General features: G+C 46.9%; 1 protein-coding gene and 1 long non-coding RNA gene across 17 annotated transcripts in view; one reads left to right on the forward strand and one right to left on the reverse strand.

Moving 5' to 3' along the window:
- The window catches only part of DLGAP1 (DLG associated protein 1), an 825,909-nt gene that overhangs the window by 703,976 nt on the left and 101,003 nt on the right, over positions 1 to 20,930 (forward strand). The gene's annotated exons all lie outside the window — the stretch shown is intronic.
- Positions 163 to 19,186, reverse strand: LOC132540953 (uncharacterized). Of its 2 annotated transcripts, none has more exons than XR_009552168.1 (3): positions 19,001 to 19,185; positions 17,527 to 17,702; positions 163 to 738 (listed from the first exon to the last, which is right to left on the reverse strand). It is a non-coding gene; the product is annotated as an uncharacterized LOC132540953 (long non-coding RNA). The 2 variants fall into 2 exon arrangements; XR_009552169.1 differs by lacking the exon at positions 163 to 738 and adding an exon at positions 13,907 to 14,544 and having other exon boundaries at positions 19,001 to 19,186.

The raw sequence follows: 20,930 nt of genomic DNA on the forward strand, positions 1-20,930 counted from the left end.
TTACAGGTTGCAAAGCGTGGCTTGTAGCTAAAAAGCTTCTGTGACAGTGGTGTCTGATGCCATGTTCTAATTGCCAGCTACCATCATCCCATCTGTGTTTCTCTTCATTCTCATCATTTTACGCCACCAGTCTCTCAGCCCTCCATCCATGGCCTTGACTGAGCCTCGTGGAGATGTCTGTCCATACTTCCTGGCGTGACTGCTGCAGGTCCTGGGTTCTTTAGAGACCCACCTCGTTCGCCAGCAGCCTTTCTTGGGCTTCCACAGGCATCTCTGTGCCACATTCTTTGCGCAGTCCTTCTCTGGAGAGATTTGGGCCCCTGGGAAGTGTGTAGACACGGAACCACAAAAGTTTCATAAGGAGAAAGCTCAGTGAGGAAGGCGTCTGGCCATCCCAGGCTCAGGGTCTGTCTGCGAAGTGCCAGTGCTCCAATGTTGAGGGAAAGGGCTGATGAGAAGGAAGCCACACTGAATATTTAGCTGAGGAACCCAACGAGTGCTAAGGGAAAAGGCCCCCCACAATGACCACGTGCTTGTGGGTATGAACTGTATCCCATACCCTCACAGCAACATACGGTGTGAACTCGATGTTCTCTGGGTTGTGAGTTTCTGTGTTTGTCGGGGCTGTGTGTGCGTTCTTGTTTCTCAGGCGTTTGTTGGCTGTGCTTAGAGGTTGTCTTCAGCCTCTTGTTAATCAAGGGAGGCTCTTGGGAAGAGGTGGTGGGCTTTAAGGTGAGTCTGTAAATGCAGAAGATGTGGCTTGATGGTTAGCAGTGTGTGGAGGTGGGGAGAGACAGATGCAGGAGGAATAGCAGTCGCAAGACTGACTTCTGAATTCTAGCAAGGAGACTGGGTCGTCTACAGTCAGGAGACAGACTCCGTCACGGCTTCATGTGACTGGCAGCCTCTAAGTGAGGGTTCCGTCCCTTTTGTGTATTTAGTACCATGACATTAAAGAAGGGAAAAAAAAAACAGCTATGAAAAGGCAAGTTGTTTGACATTCATGGCAAAAGGTCTATTATGATTGTGAAGTCAGAGAAGGGCCAGAAAGTGCAGGCAGTCTTGCCTCCAGTTTGAGAGAGGAGCAAGATGATATCGTCTCAGGAAGCAAAGACAGGGGTGGTGCTGATTCCAGCCTCTGCAGGCCCTGCTGGACTGCAAGCCCCTTCTGCACCAGGTCTCACTGAGAGACTAGCCAGCCCCTTCCCCTTCGTCCCTCGCAAGGCAACAACGTCTAGCCGGCCCGTGAGGACGAGCTTACCAGCAGAAACACCAACCACAGTGAACGCTGAGTTTCAGCTGGTTATCTGTGCAACTCCAGATAACCGTTGGCCCACCCTAGACTGTTTGGAGTTTTTATCAATAGTTTCAAAGTCACAGCTTGAAGCGGCCTGGCTGACTGACACACAGCATTCACTAGTAACAAAAGGAGGGGAAAGCAGAACTGTATTTTCTAAGCCAAAAAAAGTATTAGCTAGTTAAACAAACAAACAACAACAACAGGCAAACAATGTTGCTGGAGGCTACTTCAGGGCAGCCTGGCTTGGCTGCACCCCCAAATCAGAGAAAGATGGAGTGAGGAAAGATGAGACTAGGAAGCAGGTGAGTGTGGGGGCTGTTGCAGCCTCCTCATCTCGGGGCACACAGGATGCTGTCTGGAGTGGGTCCCTGCGCCAGGCCCACTCCCGCCATGAATCAGCACCTTCGGGCAGCTTACCGGCTGAGGCTGCTGGAGGCTTGAAAGCTGGGAAGCATGCTCTGTTGCGACCGTGCGGGCGCTGTGTGTGCATCGTGCATGTAGTCTGTGCATCGGAATGTGAGGTCTGGACCAGCATGCTCTGTGTGTCGGGGACTGTCTCGGGACCTACAAGCAGACCACACCGACGCGACACTGAGTCCTCGACTCGCTGTTCCCCGCCCGTGGACTGAACTCCAGCTAGCTGCACAACATGTGAGTCAGGAGAGAGGACTCGCACCCAAACAGGAAACCTGTCTCCTTCCCTTTGGAAACTGCTCTGTTCTGGCTTATCCTTGAGCTCTGAAAAATAACATGAAGGTCTTCGGTAGGTAGACTAGCTTGTCCTTTTCTCTTAATAAGGAAAAACAATCATTGAATGCATGAGAGGAGAATCCGCAAAGGTTCCATTTGCTGCCTCCTCCTGAGAGTTTCTGCCAGGCGGTGGCGACTCCTGGTTTTCTTCCTGAAGCAGGGCTGCCCCCTTCTGCACTTTGCAGCTTCACATAAGCTTTTAGCATCAGCAGAAAAGTACTTAAAATCCATGAATAGCACACTAGTGGTAAGATTAAAACCAGAATGCCCTTTGAAATGGTGATATTAAAAGTAAAGTGTCCTTTAAAATTATACTCAAACGCACCTTAATGCTTTCATTATTTTTGCAATAAAAAATATTTGGACAAGGGGAAAACTTTAGCTTTTAGGGAAAAAAATTGTAAAGGTCGAATGACAACACTGGTGAATTCTAGACTCTGATTTTACACTGATCATCCTAGACTGAGAAAACAGAGCTGCGAGAGAAACAGCCGTCCATCGGGGGAGGTAGAGTTGAGACCATGGCAAGAGTAGAGGCAACATCCATGCCAGGAAGTCATGAAAGAGTCTTCAGGAGTCGGGCAGTAGCACAGCGGGTTAAGTGCATGTGGCGCAAAGCACAAGGACCGGCTTAAGGGTGCTGGTTCGAGCCCCGGGCTCCCCACCTGCAGGGGAGTCGCTTCACCGATGGTGAAGCAGGTCTGCAGGTGTCTGTCTTTCTCTCCCCTCCTTTCTGGGTTTCTCTGTCCTATCCAACAATGACAGCAATAACAACAACAACAATAATAACAACAACAACAATGATAAACAACAAGGGCAACAAAAGGGACAAAAAATGGCCTCCAGGAGCAGTGGATTCACAGTGCAGGCACCGAGCCCCAGCGATAGCCCTGGAGGCAAAAAAAAAAAAATTCATAAATAAAAATTTTTAAAAAGAAACACTTTTCTCCAATAACTGCATAGTCACCTCCCAGTGCAGTTAGTGTGTCCATAAGTCTGTCATGTCACAGATACTTGTGACTCGAGTATCTTCAGGGGGCACAGTGGTTCCGTGGGACTCCTGTTCCATTCCCATGGCGCTTAGAATCACCTTCTGCAACCCCGTTTCTCCGATGCATGGTAGGACGCAGACCTGTGGTAGGCAGGTGGACTACCCATCATGTCCCATCTGCTCCACGCTTCTGCCAGCTTCTCATGAACGCAGGAACCCAAGTTGGTCATCTGGCTGGCATTTGGTGCATGAGATTTGTTGATAGAAGTATCCAGATATACAAGTCCACGTCTGCCTCACCATACCGACAAGGATCCTTTGTATACTGTGTCGTCAAACAAATTAAAGAGCCCGGAGTGACCACAGGCCAGGCCGTATTGGAATGTGTGCTCCTTGGGGTCTGGAATGTCCCAGGACCTCTGATAATGTTAGTGTCCACATCTCCATCTCTCTCGCTTTCTTGGTCTCTCATCTTTTATTTATGTATTGGATAGAAACAGAAAGAAATTGAGAGGAGGGGGGAGATAGGGAGAGAGACACAAAGCCACCTGCACCCCTGCTTCACAACTCGCGATGCTTTCCCCCTGCAGTTGAGGACCGGGGGCTCGAACTGTAATGTGTGTTCAACCAGGTGCTCTCTGGGCACTGACATTTTCCTTAGTCCTAGAAAATAACCCCCGAGAAACTCCAGGGCCCTGTGTGTTGTCAGTGCCCAGACAGTGACGGGAGTAGCACTTGTAGGGGAGGGGCGGTAAGAGGAAGTTTAAAGACTTGATAAAGAGGTCCTCTGAGGGCGGGGAGAACAGCATCACGGTCATGCAGACAGACTCTCATGCCTGAGGCTCCTAAACCCCAGGTTCAGGGGGTTGGGCGGTAGCGCAGCGGGTTAAGCGCACGTGGCGCAAAGCGCCAGGACCGGCGTAAGGATCCCGGTTCAAGCCCCCACTCCCCACCTGCAGGGGAGTCGCTTCACAGGCGGTGAAGCAGGTCTGCAGGTGTCTGTCTTTCTCTCCCTCCCCCCCCACCCCCGTCTTCCCCTCCTCTCTCCATTTCTCTCTGTCTTATCTAACAACAATGACATCAATAACAACATTAATAACTACAAAAACAATGAAGAACAAGGGCAAAAAAAAAAGGGAAAATAAATAAGTAAATATAAAACAAAAAAACCCACGTTCAATTCCCCGCACCATGCAGAGAAACCAGAGCTAAGCAGTGTTCTGGTGTTTCTCTCTCTCTATGTCTCTCTCTCTGCATCTCTTTCAAAATAAATGAAATAAATAATTTTTTTTAAAAAAGGTCCTTTGAAACTACATTTTCGCAGCTGTCAGCCCTGCCGGGTCCTAAGTCATGGACTGTCCTCCTGAGTGCGGATTAGACAGTGGACAATAGCAATTGAAAGTATAAAAAAACAAAAAAAGGCAAATGACCTGTAACAATCTGTGCCTATTAATAATGGGAAGTTTCTGCAGCGGTTAAAACCTTCAGGACTGGGAACAGGCAGTGGCGCACCTGGTTAAGCAAACACTAATTACAGTGCACAAGGACCCAGGTTCAAACCCCAGGTCCCCATCTCCGGGGGGGAAAGCGTCACGAGTGGTGAAGTAGGGCTGCAGGTGTCTCTCTGTCTCTCTCCTTCTCTGTCTCCCTCCCCTCTCAATTTCTATCTGTCTGTACCCAATAATATATATATATGTGTGGTTCTCCTGTAGAGACCTTCAGGACTTAAAATTTTTGCCCCCAGCATGGCAAGTTCAAAAGGCATAGCTAGCATGTGTGGAATATTGGCACTTCCCCTTCTGCCATTCACAACCAGTCATAAGAACTTCTTAGTTCATCAGCTCGGGCTGACTCCACAGGGAACTGAGACCATGTCTCAAATAGGTCAAGAGATTAAACTACACCCAGTGAAGTAGTGCTTCCCTGGAAATCTTACTTTCAGGTGTGGTCCCAAGATAAATATAAGTCTGGGCACTCGGTGCTAAGCAGTCATGTGGCATAGAGTGGGGTTCTCTATTCCTCACACAGTGCTCAAGCGCCCGGGGTTCAAGCCCTTGGCCCCCACCTGCAGAGGGAAAGTTTTGTGAGTGGTGAACCAGGGCTGCAGGTGTCTCTCTGTCTCTTTCCTTCTCTATCTCCTCCTCTCCTTTCAATTTCTCTCTGTCTCTACCCAATAGCAAACAAATAAAAATATCGAAAAGTGCTTGTTCATAGGTCAGCTGCTCTACAGAGATGTATCTGTCTAGTGGACTGGACGGTGTCTAGTCTGCAAATATGGCAACATATACCTGACATCCCAGGATCTAAGTGGCAGCTCTAGGGAGTACAGCTTGAACCCAGGTCCTTGCACAGTGTAATGTGTGTGCTCAACTAGGTGCACCACCACCCAGCCCCTGCGAGGCTTTCTTGCTTTCAACAGTAGTCAGGATTCGACTCTCACTTAAGAAAACGTCTCACATTTACTTCTGCAGACTGGGAAGAGCACAGTTTGAGCAGGTGCTGGCTCTGGCGAGTGGCCGCAGCTGTAATGCAGGGTACAGTATGGTGGGCCGCCACTGCTCTCCTCCGTATGGGAAGTTTGTAGGTTGCTTCCCAGTATTCGTCGTGCCCAAGATTCATTTCAGACCAATGTGAGGAGTCTGCTATTCTGTGTCTTGCCATGGCAAGTCTTCTATGTCCTCGTTCTTTTGAAGTACTCTTGAAGATTATATCCCATAACTACACAGTAGACATACGTCTGGACCTTGTCCTGGGAGTATGTCATTCTGCATTTCTTGGCCTTGAAATCAAGGATTTCATTTTGAGGTTTAGAGTAAGAGCCTCCTGGCTTTGAGGACAGGGCAGCTCTTGGTCTCCTATGGGACCTTCTGCCAGTCACCCCTTTTCCCTTCCTTTCTCCCTCCCTCCCTCCCTTTCTACCTACCTACCTGTCTTGCTTATGTATTTATTTATTTATGTATTTATTATTGGATAGAGACAGAGAGAAATTGGGAGGGGTGGGGAGATAGAGAGGGAGAGAGATGGAGAGACACCTGCAGTCCTGCTTCAGCACTCGTAAAGCTTTCCCCTGCAGGCGGGGGCCGGGGGTTTGAACCTGCGTCCATTTGCGCTTCACTAGGCGCACCACTGCCTGGGCCCTTGTACCTCTCTTTCTTTTTTTTTTTTTAATATTTATTTATTTATTTATTCCCTTTTGTTGCCCTTGTTTTATTGTTGTTGACGTTGTTCGTTGTTGGATAGGACAGAGAGAAATGGAGAGAGGAGGGGAAGACAGAGAGGGGGAGAGAAAGACAGACACCTGCAGACCTGCTTCACCGCCTGTGAAGCGACTCCCCTGCAGGTGGGGAGCCGGGGGCTCGAACTGGGATCCTTATGCCGGTCCTTGCGCTTTGCGCCACGTGCGCTTAACCCGCTGCGCCACCGCCCGTCTGCCTGTACCTATCTTTCTTAAAGACCAATTCACGTACACTAGAAGAGAGGATGGCAGAGTACAGTTCTTCTCCGGCGTATGTGTAGCAGGGATTGAACTAAGGACCTCACACAGCCAGCAGCAAGTACTGTGCTCTACCAAGGCTCCATCTCCCTGCTTCCATTCCTCCTTCTTTATACTGAGTTTTTCAACAAATATTTACTAAGTATCGACAGTATACAAGCCACTAGTGTCCTAGAGAGCTGACAGCATTACGGAAATATCACCATGTAGTCTGTCTCACTAAGCGAACTTATTTCTTCTCTTTTTTCTCTCTTTGCCACCAGAGTTGTCACTGAGTCTACCGATGTTCCCCCTTTTCCTTTTCTCTTTATGTTTCTCTTTGTCTCTATTGGGAAAAGAAGGGGAAAGAAAGGAGAAAAGGATGAGAGAGAGAGATTCAATACCTGTAGCATTGCTCTCCTGCTTATGAAATAACCCCTGCAGGTGGGACCAGGGACTTGAACCCAGATCCCTTGTGCATGGTGACATGTGTGTTCTGTCCATGGGCCACCACCTGACCCCTAAGCTAATTAAAAACTAAAATAAAACTCTGAAAGGCAAGAGTGCAGTTGTATCATATCATAGTTCCAAATGGAAGCTTCAGCACCTTCTGGCTCTGAGGACTGTGTGCCTGGGTTGCTGTGAGAGACTGTGTCAAAGTGGCCCTCCAGAGAGCTCATCTAGGAAGGGGTGCCTTCCCACAGCACCGCTCAGCCCCGGCTTCCTGATACCGGGGACTGGACCTGCATGTCGCAGGTTCAAGCCTGGAAGCCTTCTGCAGACGCCGGGCCACTGTGCTGTCTTCCCTGGCCCTGTGAGCAGGTCTTCACCAAAGCAGCTCATCTGGCTCCTCCTATCTCCGTGTGACAGGCCCCTCAGGACGCAGCCAAGACGCAGGCCACAACTATGGGGATTTTTCTTTTTCTCTTTTTACTCACTTATTTTTTATTTTACTCCTTCTTTTTTTTTTTTTTTAACCAGAGCACTGCTCAGCTCTGGCTAGTGGTGATGCAGGGGATTGAACCTGGGACCTTGAGTCTCAGGCATGACAGTCTCTTTACATAACCATTAAGCTATCTACCCCCACCCTAGCTTTGGGGAAATGGTTTTTTTTGGTTTTCTATTTGAAACCAATGTAAGTAGACAGCAGTTTTAGAAAACCAAAGATCATTGTTGCTTTAATTTTTGAGTTTTTGCTGACTTATCACAGATGAGCTTGATGAAACAAGACTTTGTAATAAAACCATTGCTGTCTACCTAATATCTGTTTTGGTGGACTTTATACAACAATAAGATTCACCTAGAGCTCTTCTCCAGAGAGTTCTGGAAATCAAGTATTGATGGCAGCAAGTACTGGTAGAACTGAATGTTTTACTTGTGTTATAAACAACATAGACACAGTGTCTTAAGAATCTGATATTAGGAGTCAGACAGTAGTGCAGCAGGTTAAGCGCATGTAACACAGAGCACAAGGACCGGCATAAGGATCCCAGTTCGAGCCCCCGGCTCCCCACCTGCAGAGGAGTCGCTTCACAGGCAATGAAGCAGGTCTGCAGGTGTCTGTCTTTCTCTCTCCCTCTCTGTCTTCCCCTCCTCTCTCCATTTCTCTCTGTCCTATCCAACAACGAAGACAGACAACAATAATAACTACAACAATAAAACAACAAGGGCAACAAAAAGAGAATAAATAAATATATTTTTTAAAAAAGAATCTGATATTAGAAGCAGGTTGATGGCAGACCTGCAAGATTGAAGCTTTGCGAGTGAAGCAGGGCTGCAGGTGTCTCTCTCACTCTCCCTCTCTAGCTCCCCCTTCTTCTCAATTTCTGGCTGGCTCTATCCAACAAATAAAGATAATGATTTTTTTTTTAATGGCCACCAGAAGCAGAAGACTTTTTGTGCAGCCACTGAGCCCCAGCAATGATCCTGTTGCTTTGAATACCATCACATCGGGATTAAGGCTCCAACCTGTGCATCTGGGGCAGACACAGACATTCAGCATATGCAAGACATAATATTCTGACAAAACCCTGCCTTTAAACAGTATAAATTAAATGAACTTGAACTGAAAGGGGGAGAGAGCTTCATCGGTTTCCCCAGTTCAAGCTTTTGAGTCATCATGAATCTTGGGAAAAAATAGTAATAATTAACTGATACTAGGAAGGAAAAGAAGAAAATCACAAAGATTTTTTTTTTCCTTCAAAGAAAAGTCAAATGTTAAAGTGAGCAGGATTCGGGTGGTCAGTGGGCCTGCTCCAAAGTGAACTACGGGTCAGAGAAAATGAGACAGCAGCCTTCAGTGCCCGGCTGTTTGCTTTGAAATTCCACAGGCTCTGCCAGCCTGTTTCCTGGAATGCAGGGCACTCGTGGTAGCTGAGGAAAAACCCTGCAGCAGCCTGGGTGAGCCAGAAGAACGCCACGTCTGCCGCCGCGAGGGGACACCTGCCAAGTGACACGGAGAACAGAGCCCAGGTCACCCAAGGTGGCAGGGTGTCTCAGGGCCACGCTCACGGCCTCGCCCCAGCGGACAGGCTGACATCAGGCAGACTCATCTCAGCGTCGTGACCGGAGGGACGGGGAGGTGGCCGGGCCAAGTCTGGTTTCCCGTAAGCCGACGATGCGTCTCATGGCAGATACCGCCTTGCACCCAGAAAGGCGCTAAAGGGGCCTAGGTTCCGCCTCGGAAGCAATGGGATGTGGCAGCAGCTGTCTGGGTGATGGGGAGGCCGGTACCAGGGAGCAGGAGGAGGAAAAATACCAGGTCTGGCTGGACTGGGCAGAGGAATGAATGCTGGAGGTTGAGAGGCAGCAGGCAGCGGCATGCCCTGCCGCCCGGAGCTCCTCCTACATCCTGTGGCAGAAAGTTCCACCACCTGGCAGGCACTCTGGGGGCTTTTTCCTCTCCAGAGGCTCCTCGGACTTCAGGGAGAGATACAAGCAGACCTCAAAGTGCACTGGCTCTCACGCAGTAGGTGAGCTTGTGAATCAGACCCTATACACATGGTGGGGCCAGGAGGTGGAGCACCAAGCCCACACACCACAGGGGCAAGGACCTGGGTTCAAGCCCCCGGTCCCCATCTGCGGGGAAAAGAATCAGAAGTGGTGAAGCAGGGCTGCAGGTGTCTGTCTCTCTCCCTGTCTCTCCTCCCCTTTCAATTTCTCTGTCTCTATCCAATAATAAATAGATACATAAAAAAAAAAGGGCATGGTTAATACCAGTGCATGTGGAATTAGTGGCTATTGACTACTATTAACATGATCAACACATTGAATAATACTAGTCGGAACCTCTCACCCACTCTGGAAAATAATTTTTTTTAAATTTATTTCCTTTTTGTTGCCCTTGTTTTTTCTTATTGTTGTTGTACCTATTGTTGATGTCATCGTTGTTGGATAGGACAGAGAGAAATGGAGAGAGGAGGGGAAGACAGAGAGAAGGAGAGAAAGACAGACACCTGCAGACCTGCTTCACCGCCTGTGAAGTGACTCCCCTGCAGGTGGGGACCCGGGGGCTTGAACCGGGATCTTTATGCCGCTCCTTGGGCTTTGCGCCACCTGCGCTTAAGCCACTGTGCTACCGCCTGACTCCCTGGAAAAGAATTTTTTATACTCAATTTTTGGGGGGGGATCTTTTTTATCAGCTTTGGTTTATGGTAGTGTGGGAGATTGAACCTGGGACTTTGGAGCCTCAGGCATGAGTCTCTTTGCATAACCATTATGCTATCAACCCTGCCTTCTTTTTTGTTTGTTTTTTTTAATAGAGCACTGCTCAGCTCTAGCTTATGGTCTGGGAAGAACTGAACCTGGGACTTTGGATCCTCAGACTTGAGTCCTTCTGCATAATCATTATGCTGTCTCCTCCCACCCTGTGCAATTATATTCCTGGTCCTTTCTTCCATCTTTTTTTTTTTTTTTTGCCTCCAGGGTTATTGCTGGGGCTCAGTGCTGGCACTATGAATCCACTGCTCCTGTGCCATTTTTTCAATTATTTTTATTATTTATTTATTTGTTTTGGCTAGGACAGAGAGAAATTGAGGGGGGAGGGGAAGATAGAGAGGAGGAGGAGAGAAAAAGTCACCTGCAAACCTGCTTCACCATTTGTAAGGTGACCCCCCCCTTGCAGGTGGGGACCCGGGGGCTCGAACCAGGATCCTATTCAGGTCCTTGCGTTGGTCCTTGCACTCAGTACTATGTGCACTTAACCCGGTGCACCACCTCCTGGCCCCCCTTCTCCTATCTTCAAAGTCAGTTTAGCATCTTCAACCCCTCTCTTTTTCATTCGCTTTCACATACTGTAATTATCTCTCCTTTGACTCTGACCCTCTCACCTCCCTTTTCCAGAATCTTCATAGAGGGCTGGATGATGGGGCATCTGGTAGACTAAAAGTATTACCATGCACAAGGACCCAAATCCAACATTTGATGAAAAATTCTAGAACAGTACAGAGGACCTAGTGGGGGTCGTATTGTTATATGGAAAACTGGGAAATGTTATGCATGTACAAACTATTGTATTTACTGTCAAATGTAAAACATTAATTCCCCAATAAAGAAATTAAAAAATTTAAAAAAAAATTCTAGAACAGAGGTTGGCAAACTAGTTCATTTTCCAAGGCAGTCATGCCTGTTTGTTTATCTAGTGTCTGGTTTTGCACAAGGTAGAGCTCAGTGTGGTTAGAACAGAGGCTGTCTGATTCTCAAGTCCTGTGTATTTACTGTGCAGCTCTTGGTAGAAGTTTGCAGATCCCTGCAAACATTTGGAAAATACCAACTACAGCAGGTGGGTGGCAGCAGCCACCCTAAATGTTACTACTCTTCTCCTAAACTGTAAAACGGAATAATGGTCTCGTATAAACAAAAGCACTTTGCACGACTCCTTGTCTATAACTGGTAAAGGATACAATATAGTTCTTTCCTTTCTGGGCATAAGTAAGACTTTGGAGTCAGAGAATTGTGTTGGCTGCCAGTGTAGTTCTATCAGCAGTGTGAGAAAGTCCCGATTTTGCACTCTTTGGAATTAAAGCCAACTTCATAGACTAAATTACATACTTATTCTTGAGGAATGAAATGTTGGCAATATTTATTTATGCAATCTTTCCCCCCCGCCACCCTACGAACAACTCCCTTATTAGGCTAGCTGAGATCTTAACCTATTGAGTACATGAACCAAAACCAAAAGGACTAAGATCTGGTAAAGAGGGGGGTGGGGGTGGGGGGGAGTGTGTGTGTGTGTGTGTGTGTGTGTGTGTGTGTGTGTGTGTGTGTGTGTGTGTGTGTGTGTGTGTTTACAGACAATCTCTGCCTTTTTGGAAAAAGAATCCAGAAAGTTTACCCACTTTACAAAGAGCTCAAGGCTGTCTCTGCCTCAGACAAAGCAATGGAAACAATGTATTACTGGCTCCCCTTACTCATAGCCTCCCTTTCTTTGATGCCTGGACTTGCTATCTCTCCCTCCTACCTCCTCCTACCTGCCAAGATCTCCCTTGGGTATTTTTCTTTCCTTTAGGGATGGTTCCAAGGCCAATTCTCCAGCAACTCCCTCAGAGATTTTCTGCTTACAGCCTGGCTTTCTTCCCTGCTAAAAATTCAAACAGAGCCTTCTCAAGCCTATTCATTACGCACATCTGAACACTGGAGCAAGCTTCTGTGTAAGAAAACAGTGACACCTTCTGCTCCCCAAATTGGGACTTAATACAGTAAGATTAGATCTTAGTCCCAACTCATCTACCCCAGATTACCAACACTTTCAGTTCTACTTTATTTATTAATTTACTTATTTATTTATTGGATAGAGACAGCCAGAAATTGAGAGGGGAGGGGGTGATAGAAAGGGGAGAGAGACAGAGAGACACCTGCCGCACTGCTTCACCACTCGCAAAGCTCTCCCCATGCAGGTGGGGACTGGGGCTCAGACATGGGTCCTTTAGCTTTGCAACATGTGCACCCAGCCAGGTGCACCACCGCCCAGTCCCTCTGCTTATCTTCTTAAAAACTGTTTCCTATCTCCTAGCCAAATTGTTTGACTTAACCACCTTGAAAATCGCTGAGTTCCTCCTAAGCTGTGTTGGAAGAATGGTCCTTTTCAGTGCAGCTCAGCTCTTTGCCACCATGTTGTTGTTGTTATTTAATCAGGTGCTGTGATTGATAGGGGAATGAGCAGAAACCATCCTCTTTGGCCTAAGGAATTTTTACAGCATATCTGTTCAGTTTTGCCAAGCTTTTCAATTGCATGCAAAGTTTATAAACATTCTGTAGTCTTGCCATAGCCCCAACCCAATTATCAACCTAAGATCAAATCAATTTAAACTGTTCCAGGAAGAACTGTGGTTTAGAAAAATGTTACCTGGGCCCAGGTGGTGGTGCACCTAGTTAAGCACTCACATTACTGGGCACAAAGACCCAGGTTCAAGCCCCTGGTCCCCACCTGCAGGGGGAAAACTTCATGAGTGTTCAGTGAAGCAGGGCTACAGGTGTCTCTTTCTTTCCTTTTCTATCTCCCCCGTTCTTCTCAATATCTGTCTCTATCCAATAATAAATAAATAATTTTAGAAAGTTCTAAGTTGACTAAAACTAAAAAAATAATTTAACAGTATTGTAAAAATGAAAAAGGCTCTTTTGCAGGTTTTATAAAATTAGCAGGTGGATCAGATTCTTAAAAACTGCGGTAGGAAAATAAGCCAAAAGAGCAGACTAGGCAGCCCGTAATGCGAGTCCTACGTGCTCACCAGCACTCAGCTTGCATGAAGCGCAGGTCCTGGCAGAAGCAGGTCCACACCTGGAGGGGCAGGGTGAGCGGCCGGGAACCAGGGGCACCAAGTGGGGGGGGGGGCACATTTCCCCCGGACCTGCCCTTACATATCTGTGCAAGACCTCTGGGGCTTTGCGTCCTGTGCTGATGATATCAGCTGTATGTTAGTCATGCCTGCCAGTCACACCCACATGGCCCAGCCTCCCTCTTTGTTTACAGCAAAACACAAAGTAATCCAACATTACTACACAGTTGTTACTCTAATACCTTTTATGTTAGCATAAGAAAAATGACTAAAATGAGACATTGTAAAAAATATGTATTTGTCGAATAGAAAGAGAGAAATGAAACACAGAGAGAGAGAGAGAGAGAGAGACCTGGAGCATCACTTCAGTACTCCAGCTCTCCTCTTGCAGGTGGGGACCAAAGGCTTGAACCTGGGTCCTTGTATATTGGTATATATGCCAGCTCTACCAAGTGCACCCACTGTTACCCAGTCCCCTAAAATGACAGAATTTTGAGGCATACTTGGTGCAAAAGCTCTTTTTTTAATATTTTATTTATTTATTCCCTTTTGACGGCCTTGTTCTTTTATTGTTGTAGTTATTGTTGTTGTTCTCGTAGTTGGATAGGACAGAGAAATGGAGAAAAGAGGGGAAGACAGAGGGGGAGAGAAAGACAGACACCTGCAGACCTGCTTCACCTCCTGTGAAGCGACTCCCCTGCAGGTGGGGAGCCGGGGGATCAAACCGGGATCCTTACACTGATCCTTGCGCTTTGCACCACTGAGCTTCACCCGCTGCATTAATGCCCGCCTCCCAGAAATATCCTTTTGAGAAAGTCACTTAGCTTCTCTGATTCTTATAAGGGAAAAGTTCAAGTCAGAGGTTCAGAGTAGCAGACAGGAAGATGACTTAGAAATCACTGAAAACTGCCCTTCCTTTTGCAAATACTAAAGATACTAAAGTCAGAAAGTGACCTGCTAGAAGTTCCAAGAGCTGTTTAAAGAGAAGAATTCACTCTGGTACATGTGCTGCCGGGGACTGAACTCAGGACCTCATGCTTGAGAGTCCATTGCTGTATCCACTGTGCCACCTCCCGGACCACACATAAATAGAACTCTTAAAAAAAAAAAAAAAAAAGACAAGATATCTACTCACCAGTGTTATGCAGCAATAAAAAGGATGCTACCGTGTCCTTTGGGGTACAGTGGTTGGAATTGGAAGATGGTGCTGAGTGAAGCAGGTCAGGAGGAGAAGGGCAGCTACAGAGGGGTTTCCCTCCTTGCAGGATATAGAGAAAAAAAAAAGGTGAAAAAACAGTCAAAGGTGAAAAAACAAAATGTCCGTGGCCCGGGAGGTGGCGCAGTGGATAAGGCATCAGACTCTCAAGCGTGAGGTCCTGAGTTTAATCCCCGGCAGCACATGTACCAGAGTGATGTCTGGTTCTTTCTCTCTCTCCTCCTATCATTCTCATTAATAAATAAATAAAATATTTTTTTAAATGTAAAAAAAGAAAGAAAGAAAAAAACAAAATGTCAACTTATATCTAAAACTGGGAGAACTAGAGTGGTTATCTATCAGGCTAGGGGTGGGGACACAGACCTTTGGTGACAGGAAGTGGTGAAAAAATAAATAAGGTGGGGGGTGGGTGAAGGCAAGATAGCATTAAGGTTATGCAAAGACTCTAATCCCTTACTCCACCATAAGCCAGAACTGAGCAGTGCTCTGGTTTAAAAAAATAATTAAACAATAAATAAATAAGCATTACTTCTGATGATTAAGTCAGAAAAAAGTTAAAATAAAAATAATAATAATTGGGGGGAGTTGGGCAGTAGCACAGCAGGTTAGTGCAGGTGGCGCAAAGCGCAAGGAACTGGCATAAGGATCCCGGTTCAACCCTGGTTCAAGCCCCTGGCTCCCCACCTGCAGTGGAGTCGCTTCACAGGCGGTGAAGGAGGTCTGCAGGTGTCTATGTTTCTCTCCCCCTCTCTGTCCTCCCCTCCTCTCTCCCTTTCTCTCTGTCCTATCCAACAACGAAGACAGACAACAATAATAACTACAACAATAAAACAAGGGCAACAAAAGGAAATAAATAAATAAATATTTAAAATAATAATAATTAAGAAAGTACCTACAGTAAGGACATGTGAAAAGGCCAGAAACTTTGACGGTGTGAATGAGCAAATGTAAAGGGTATAATTCTGAAAGCTGACTGTCCTCTTGAGCAGGAATCAGGTCACTCAGAATGGCAAGGGTCTAGCTGCAGGACAGGAACCTGCCAGCAGGTGTGTGGACTGAAGAGCTGCAGGACCTGTCCACTCAGCAAGAGCCCATCCAAGTAGACAAGGATTTGGAAGCAGGACCAGACAGACCCGGTGAGACCAATTTAAAAAGCCTTGCTGGAGATATTTTGACAAACAAAGCTCTTTCTACCTGTTGCTCAGAATGTACACAGATTTGGGGATATACATTACAAGCTGACATAAGTCTCACAAAAACACATAATTTTTCTTTCTTTTTTTAAATACATATATATGACTTTTAATTTTTTTATATTTATTTTCCCTTTTGTTGCCCTTGTTTTCATTGTTGTAGTTATTGTTGTTATTGATGTTGTTGGATAGGACAGAGAGAAATGGAGAGAGGAGGGGAAGACAGAGAGGGGGAGAGAAAGACAGACACCTGCAGACCTGCTTCACCACCTGTGAAGCGACTCCCCTGCAGGTGGAGAGCCGGGAGCTCGAACCGGGATCCTGACGCCAGTCCCTGCGCTTTGCACCACATGCGCTTAACCCGCTGCACTACAGCCCAACTCCTGATATATGACTTTTAAAAACTTTGTATTACCTTTATTTATTGGATAGAGACATCCAGAAATCAAGAAGGGTGGAGTTGATAGAGAGGGAGAGAGACAGAGAGATACCTGCAACCCTGCTTCACCACTCACAAAGCTTTCCCCCCCTGCAAGCGGGGACCGGGGGCTCAAACCCGGGTCCTTGCACATTGTAATACGTGCACTCAACCAGGTGCCCAGCACGCGGCCCCTCTTTCTTTCTTGTACTCGGACATTATTTCCCTTTGTAAGTGACAAAACTCTAGGGCCTGTCTCAATTGACTTCACTTGTGGTTTGGGACACCTGGAAGAGATGAAAGAATCGGGAGAAGAAAGCTAGGTGGGAGGGCGTGGACCCACTCCAAGGGATCTGAGAGATGGGAGAGAACCGCCGAGAGCAATCACGGATCATTTGGCTGGAACTCCGGGGAGATAAAGGGACACGGAAGTAAGCGGCCCGTGGGGGCTGTCTGCAGTGATGAGCTTCTGAGAAGCCTGTGTTCCATTTGACAATGGGAGCAAGTGCAGACGCGCCCCTTACGTGAGGTGCCCCTGAAGGAAGAGCACTGGTTTTATTTTATGATTTTTTTTTGCCTCCAGGGTTATTGCTGGGGATCAGTGCCTGCACCATGAATCCACTGCTCCTGGAGGCCATTTTTTCCCCTTTTGTTGTCCTTGTTGTTGTAGCCTTGTTGTGGTTATTATTGTTGTTGTTGATGTCGTTCGTTGTTGGATAGGGCAGAGAGAAATGGAGAGAGGAGGGGAAGACAGAGAGGGGGAGAGAAAGATAGACACCTGCAGACCTGCTTCACCGCCTGTGAAGTGACTCCCCTGCAGGTGGGGAGCTGGGGGCTCGAACTGGGATCCTGACGCTGGGCCTTGCACTTTGTGCCACGTGCTTAACCGGCTGCGCTACCGCCCGACTCCCATGATGATTTTTTTTTTTTAGTGGGAGAGATGCAGAAAGTCCAGAGCACTGCTCAGTTCTGGTTTATGGTGGTGCTGGGGATTGAACCTACCACTTCAGAGCCTCAGGCATTAAAGTCTTTGGCGTAACCATTATGCTGTCGTCCCCCTCCCCAGTCCTGAAGGGAAGGCATTTAAGCATGTTCTGTAAGTCCAGGAAAGTTTACCAAGAAAGGAGACAAAACAGTATAGGTGGAACTGAGAGAAATGATTAAAGGATAGATGTGGCCTCCAACACAGAGCTGGGGAATTCTACTTAGAAAGGACACAGCAAAAAGAAAAAAAAAAAGTGGCGGGGATAGATAGCATAATGGTTATGCAAAGAGACTCTCATGCCTGAGACTCCAAAGTCCCCGGTTCAATTCCCCCCCACACCGCCATAAGCCAGTGCGGAGCAGTGCTCTCTAGAGGGGTCGGGGGAGAGCATTTAAATCTCCAGCAAAGGCATCAGATCAAAGGCTCACCTGGCGCTCCTTTGGCTGCTGCCGGGTTTTCTGTAAGGCTGAAAATAGGGTCAGCACAACTTCTGGCTTTTCATTTAACCAAAGTGTTGGCGGGAGTTAGCTCCTTTCTACACACCACTGGCATCCAGTTTAGAATTCGCAATCACTTCAAGAAGGTAACAGACATCTCTTAGGTACTTAAAAAAAAAAAAAAAAAAGAATCATTAACTTTCTTCTTCAAACCTACTCTGACAACAGCAGGTCAAAGGGGCCTTTTTTTTTTTTTCTTCCTCTTTCACTGCTTCCAGATTCCCCACCCACTCCCCTTCTAAATCTTTTATTTTGCAAAACAGTCGGGAGTGGTGGTAGCCTGTAGCTAGTTGAAGCTTGTGAACAAAAGGTGTTTCTGAGCGGGGTTTATTGAAATGGTCTTGTCTGTGTCCTGGGGGAGATTGTAAATGAGATGTCAACAGGAGCCCTTTTGTGTGCGTGGCATTCAGCCTGAAAGGGAGGAATTTCCTTACTGTGCTAGTACTTAAAGGAGATTTGTTGCAGCTTTTTTGAAAAACTTTTTTCTCCAACTGGCCCAGCTAACAGCACACAATGAGTCACGGCGTGCGACGGTGACTCCCTTCCCCCCTTCCCTCCATCCCAAAGTCCTGACTCAGTCCTTCACACTTAGAAAGGCCCCGGAGAAGACTTCCCGCATTCCCATCCGCGTGGGCCACTCTCCTAGACTGTCACGTGGGCCTGAGCCCCGGCCCTCTCTCCCATTAGCCCCCCAAAGAGGGCAGGCGATGCTGGCAGTTTATCTGAAGCTCTGTAAAAGCTCGTGGTGCAAGACTGCTCACTTCCTGTTTGAAATCCATGGAGAAAAACCAAACACAAATTCCTGCCTTTCCCCCCACCCCCCACCTCCTCTGCTGTGTGTGTGTGTGTGTGTGAGAGAGAGTATGTGTGAGTGTGTGTGTGTGTGTGTGTGTGGTGTGTGTCTGTGAGGTGTGTGTGAGTGTGTGTGACTGTGTGTGTGTGAGTGTGTGTTTGTGAGTGTGTGTGGTCAGTCTGTGTGTGTGGTGAGTGTGGTGTGTATGTGTGGTGTGAGTGTGTGTGAGTGTGGTGTATGTGTGGTGTGTGAATGTGAGTGTGGTGTGTGTGTGTGGTGTGTGTGAGTGTATATGTGTGGTGTGTGTGAGTGTATATGTGTGGTGTGTGTGAGTGTATATGTGTGGAGTGTGTGTGTGTGGAGTGTGTGTGTGTGGAGTGTGTGTGTGTGTCAGTGTGTTTGTGTCTAAGACAGAGGTTGGACTAACTCTACCTTTGGAAGATAAGGCAACTGTTTTATTACCTTTCAGCCAGGTACCTGAGGGTGACTAGAGAGAGACCTTTATGTGGAGACCTGACCAGGTCATCAGGAACCGCAGAAGCGCTGAGACTTACTGTAGGTCATCAGAATGGCCGCCTTCCCAGTGACCCATTTCCCACCTCGTTCTCGTACTTAATTCGCATCCAAAGGTCAGCGCCCATTTCCTTTCAGTTGTTCCGCATTCCTGCCCCTTCCTACTTCAGCATCCCGCTGCCGGCTGTCAAAATCACACAGCTTAGTCACAGCCTCGAGCTGTTCCAGACCCTGAGCCTGCGCCCCAGCTGACAATTCAAACACGCCCGCACCCTCCAGCCTGACAGAGTCACAGTGCTTAGTGTGGCTTCTTGAAGGAGTTGACGTTTAGTAAGATATTTCCGTTTATGACAGCAGAGATCCAAAATAGTCGGGTCGGATTGCTTTTACTCTCCTTGGCTCTTTTCGAAAAAGAAAATACAATCCGCGGTGCTTTGTTACTATTAATATTCAAATCATCTGAGCAGGGAGAATAAAGGTTTCCCAGACAGTCTCGAGGAAAGTGCAGTGCCTGTGGGTAATGAGAATCTCTAGTGCTCAGTTTGTTTGTGATTCACGAGCATGTGCTTAACGACACATTAGGCTTTTTAAAAAATTTCCTGTAACTTTTTCAAGAATTTTTTCATTTGTGTATTTATTTATTTACTTATTTTTTTTTAACCAGAGCACTGTTCAGCTCTGGCTTATGATGATGCAGGGGATTGAACCTGGGACTTTGGAGCCTCAGGCATGAGAGTCTGTTTGCATAACCATTATGCTGTCTACCCTCTGCCTTCCTTTATTTATTTTTAAGGAGATAAAGTGAGAAAGAGACTGAGCAGAGCACTGATCAGCTCTGGCTTGTGGTGATAATGGGGATTGAACACATTCATTTATATATTTTTTAATTTTTTTTATTATATTTACTTATTTATTGGATAGAGACAGCCAGAAAGGGGGGTGTGTGTGAGAGAGACCTGCAACACTGCTTCACCCCAGGAAAGCTTCCCCCTGCAAGTGGGGATGGGGGCACAAACCCGGGATCTTGTTCACTGTAATCTGTGGACTTAACCAAGTGTGTCCACCCATCCCCCACATTAATTTGTTTTTAAAATTTAAGCTATAGTTCATGAATTGCCTCGGTTACCTCTTGAGATGGAAATGAGGTATAAAATGAACATCTGGAGACTGGCTGTGTAAGAGCAGCACTTCAGTGAATGGAGCAGAATGCCTTTGCAGATAGAATGGAGGTGAGTGTCTGAGCTGTGCCAAACAGTATGGTGCCAACACTTCCCGACAGTGCAGAGGGCCAAGGTAAAGAATGTTGGTTTATTTATTTTTCTGTGAAGACTAACCACGACTTGAAGGAGAGAATGAGAACAAGGAAGAGATGAGGGGCGGGCTTGAGGGAGGATGATTTTAAAAACACAGACACACCCCTACAAATAAATATTAACTGTCTCTAAGGGTACACCAAGCTACCCCATTTTGTAATTTATAAAGACAGCACATCAGCAGCAGTGTTATGTGACGTTTCAGAATAGTCTGTAAATAGACACAGATCAGGGGACTGGGCGGTAGCGCAGCGGGTTAAGCGCAGGTGGCGCTAAGCGCAAGGACCGGCATAAAGATCCCAGTTCGAGCCCCCGGCTCCCCACCTGCAGGGGAGTCGCTTCACAGGCGGTGAAGCAGGTCTGCAGGTGTCTGTCTTTCTCTCCCCCTCTCTGTCTTCCCCTCCTCTCTCCATTTCTCTCTGTCCTATTCAACAATGACGACATCAATAACAACAATAATAATAATAACCACAACAACAATTAAGAAAAAACAGTAAGAGCAACAAAATAGGGGGAAAAAGAGTCTTCAGGAAGAGTGGATTTGTGGTGCAGGCACTGAGCCCCAGCAATAACCCTGGAGACTAAATAAAGAAATAAACAGACACAGATCACAACCATCCAACACCCAGAACTCTGGCAGGACCCTCACAAGAGGTATTGCCAAATATGGCTAGAATGCTTTCTTTTCTTTTTGCTTTTTTCCTATTTATTGGCTA

The sequence above is a fragment of the Erinaceus europaeus genome, chromosome 10 (genome assembly GCF_950295315.1).
Source record: "Erinaceus europaeus chromosome 10, mEriEur2.1, whole genome shotgun sequence".
Classification (NCBI taxonomy): domain Eukaryota; kingdom Metazoa; phylum Chordata; class Mammalia; order Eulipotyphla; family Erinaceidae; genus Erinaceus; species Erinaceus europaeus.